This window comes from Siphateles boraxobius, unplaced genomic scaffold, assembly GCF_051911475.1.
Source record: "Siphateles boraxobius isolate OS27281-9 unplaced genomic scaffold, OSU_SipBor_1 2, whole genome shotgun sequence".
In the NCBI taxonomy this organism is placed as follows: Eukaryota; Metazoa; Chordata; class Actinopteri; order Cypriniformes; family Leuciscidae; genus Siphateles; species Siphateles boraxobius.
This window is the reverse complement of record NW_027508810.1, coordinates 16,116,850-16,121,539: the sequence shown is the minus strand read 5'-3', so window position 1 is coordinate 16,121,539 and position 4,690 is coordinate 16,116,850.

The following is a 4,690-nucleotide window of genomic DNA, read 5'->3' as shown; positions in this document are numbered from 1 at the left end:
TAACCCAATGCACATAGAAGAAGAAACATGCTTGCCTATAGTAGATGATTGAATTTCAAATGTCAATGATGAATGGAAACTCCCTCTCCTAAACTAGAGGTGCGTGAAGGGGTTTTTCAGCTTGAGTTAGGCAGTCTATAAATATGTGTACCCTGAGTAGCACTTACATACAATCAATGTCCTCCAAAAATATTATTCAGTTAATTCTTTAGTTTGGGACAAATAAAACTTCTTCAAACTGTTTCAGAAGGAGACAGGTGAAAAGTAGACAGTTTTAACTTTAACTTTATCAAGAGTAATTAATAAAAAAGGTCTGCGCAAAGCCCAAAATTGTGAAATTATGTTAAATTAAACACAAATAATTTTTAAAAACACAACAAGAATTATATCCTGTTCATTATATCTTGAACCTTTTTAACAGTATTTTATCTTTAAAACTATCCAAGTGTCAAGAAAGCCACTTTACACATTACACTGTCTTGAACATTCCGAATTTCAACTTGAACTTGACCTATTGTATTGCACTCATTGTAATCCTCGTGTACACACACACACACACACACACACACACACACACACACACACACACACACACACACACACACACACACACACACACACACACACACACACACACAGAAAGTTCAATTAAACATGCTAATGAGCAGAGCAGGTTGTAATAGCCTGTTTAGAGGGAGTAATTGTCATGAGCAGTCTCCTCACACCTGGCCTCTACAGAAGGTGATAAAGTGGTGAAAAGTTGAATGTCCTTGTTTCAACTCTGTACTTACAGCAGCCAGAGATCTCTTAAGTGCTTTCAAAGCATTTTTGGGAGGAAAAAAAAATCCACAAAGAATAACCTCTTCCTATTAGTTCATGCTCGATGCTATTTACCATCCAGAGAAAATAGAGAACAGCATTTCGTGTTGCTGCAAAATACCGATTGTCCATAAAATGAAACACAAAATAGCCCAACAAGATACACACACCCTTCTACAGTAAATGTCACTTGAAATAATCATTCCTTATCAATTTTACCTTCATTGCCAAAATTCTCCATTATGCTGGTATAACATAATGGCATTTTTTAACAGTGTACTTCAATTTTGCTGTGGTAGATAATGACGTCTGCAAAAGTTTGTGCATTTTACAAATAGTCGGTTCTCATATAACTTTCAGACTCTGAGAAACTGTCACTATAAACCATTTTCAAGTTCAAGTGACATTTAGAAGCAAATTAATTGAAACATCGATTTTTCGATCCAGCCTATGGCAATATTTATGATAAAATAATTTGATTTGAAAGACATTGTAAAGGATTATTTTCATTGCTACATCTTCACCTTTCAGAGATAACCAGTTAAGAAAGTGGCAGTTCAACTGTGGTCAATAATTGTTCATTTTTTCACAAACTTCTTTGCTTGTTTCTCTGAAACTGTTCGGTAACCGATATGACCCACTTTGTCTTTACCATCCTCCTTCTTTGTTCCCTACCGTTTATCTTGACCTAACAATATTTCAGGTTTTACTACAAGCCTCTCTTTTATTTCATAAACCTCAAAATGCCCTTTTGGTGGCTGTGTTCAATGCTCAACACAGAACATGGCATTTCACGTTTTATATTCACTTCTCAAATGCTTATTGAAGACAGAGGACTCACAGTCGCACGAAGACCTAGAGCAGCATGCATCAGAAACACAGCAAGACTTGCTCATGGCTGTATCATAACGAATCAGAAATATAATTAAGCTGAATGTGCTGTCTGTTCCTTTATAGATTCGCTGTTGCTCTCGAAAATTGTTTTAATGCCTGAGGTATGTAATTTATGTACACAAACGTCAACATTATTCATCCTGGTAAGGGCATTTTCTGTATTTATATGTGCTCACATGGCTTTTAGAGGATCTTCTTTGGTAGAAACTGTCCATGTAATGTACAAATCTCAAGTCCCCTGACAGGTTGTCAACAACACCATCGTAGGATTGTCTACAACCCCTGTATGGTCATAAATCAATCTTCTATGAAAGCCAATGGAAGACGTTCATGTCTTGTCCTTAATAAGCACACTGTTACTTACTGACATTTCGATAACATTCTGATCATTCTGTTTAGAAAAGTTGAAATGGAATCAAAAAGTTTCTTCAGCTCAATAATGATAAAACCAAAACTCCAGTGTCGCCTTACTTCTTAAAAACAAAGGCTCTGTCTCAGAATTACCTCGCTTTAATGATTTATTGATATCTACGGTCCAGTATCCCTTTTCTCACACTCTCTTTAAAATGAGTGAGGATTCCTCGTATCTGAGGACTGACCAAGTTCTGAATGTAATTAAACTCAATACAAACAAATACCTCTACTTGGGTAACCAATGGTAACTCAGATAGGTCACATGTCCACCACACGTCAACCTTTATCAGTGAAATGCCAGTGAGACGAACAATGTACTTTAAGTTAATTACTTAGGACGTGGCTTTGTCCTTCATTGTTCAATTTGACAGGCATCAGATCATATTTGTAAATTTAAGCCAAGCTGTCTGTTCTTATCTATCTGCTCCCATCTGCTTCACAATAAGGTGTAGGCCTAGTAGATAGCGTGACATGATTTAAAGGTTGAGGTATTTTTCTATTATATTACAGGTGTAAACAGAAATGAAAGCCCAAACCTGTTTTTGTTTAAGTGTTTAAGCGTGTCACATGTGTGACTTAAGTTTGAAAGCTGATGCAGGCAGTTTCACACCATTGCATGACCTATTTGCTATTTATGTGTCACATTACAGAGATCAAATGCAACGTTGTTTTAGAATTATATAACCAAGCCCAGTGAGATGGGGGGTGGGGGGGGGGGGGGGGGGGGTATTGTTACATATTGTTTACTGTAAATATGAATGTCAATGTCATGAAAAAAAATGGAAATGCTAGAATATTCTCCTCTGTAATGTGTCCTCTAGAGTAACCAATACCATGAGTAAAGTGTAATGAGATCCAGTGTTAATGTGTTCTGATAGGAGGGTAAGGCTACATGTCAATAAATGTTAAGATCTTCAGTCTTGATGAATGAGCGAATGCAAAATTGTATTGGATTCCTCTTCATTAAATTGTCTCCCAGACTCCCAACTCATTAATCTGTTCCATTTCAGATAAGATGATTTTTTTCTTCTTTCAACTGCGCTGCTCTTCAATACCTGGATCAAAAAACAAAAAACAAACAAAAAAACAGAGTTGTCTGTGCATCATTCAAGATATACTGACAAAAGTTCAATCAAGTGCAATTGTTACCACTTGAACTATATAGATACTGGAGTTTCAAAATGGCATATTGATTTCAAGGAATTTATACTCACTTGAAAGCTGATCATAGAGGGAAAAACTTACAAAAGTATAAGTCAAATGTATGGCACATTACATTGCAGACTGTTTTGTCATAATGTAATGAATGTTTTGCAAAAAATGCTGTTTTTGAAGAATGAGGGAATTACATTGAGAGTGATCTCCAAAACCCATTAACCTTGCAGTAAATTTAAAGGCCAGAGAGATTGCGAAAAAAGTTTAAATTATCATTCATTTTAGTGCAAGACACCTTGACTAACTTTAGAAGTGGACTTCAGGGGAAAATAGTTCCAAAGTATGATATAGCCCGTTTAACTTCTAACACACTGAAATGTGTAGCTTTGACATGTCTGAAATGGAGTGTGTATGAGAGAGATAAAACTGCAACTACTGAATGTGGGTTATTTAAAGAAGCTGGCACTGACAGGCATCCTCTAATGCAAAGCTAATGCATGGAGCTGAGCTCCAGTCCAAAGAGTATTTGGACCACATTACGCTATGACGAATACATTTGGCTGTATGTGCAAATGGACAGCTGCATGGTCTAAAGGTTGTTTTTAAGGGGCAGTATTTATTGCTGCTCAGATGCTTTTTGCAGTTCTGTCTGGCAGTTGGAAAACTCCTACATTTAGATAACAGAATGTGAAGGCACACTTTTTTCTTTAGAATAATATGCACTGACAAATTGTTCAAACCCAGGAATATGTATTAAAACTTCTCATAATCTTTCATTGTAAGTCATGCTAAAGTGCACATGCATGATATATGTATGACTGACTGCATGGCTATTAAAAAAAATCTAAATTTTGTTTCAGGAGGAAGCTGTCACACATAGTATGTTTCACCAGCTCTAGAGTTTAAAGTCAAACGCCAAAATACACAGTTACAAAAAAAGTTAACATGTGTTTAATGAACAATATCTTTTGTTCTGAGCAATAACGGTGGAAATGCCAGACTTTTAAAGAATAAATCTACACTGAGAAAGATGCACTGGAGAAAAAAGTTAAATTATTTTTAGTATTAGTTTTAAACTTGTATGTTGTCAAGTACGCACATAAGCAATGTATGCAAGTATCAATGTATGCATATCAAACTTACCTAAAATATAGGCTTCTGTCTGTTTGACTTCAATGCTTTAAAAGTTCACCAAAAAAAAAAGAAACAGCCACGAATCAACTTGGGCTGAAAAGTCTTGCTTAAGGCATTACGAAAAGTTTATTAACAGTGTTTGAACCTACAAGTTTCAGCCCAAGTCATTTACCAATACGCCACGCAATAAAACGATTAATTAAACCACGTGAATTTGTAAATAAACTATGAATTATAAAAAACAATGAATGGACACATGCGTAGCCTACATAAT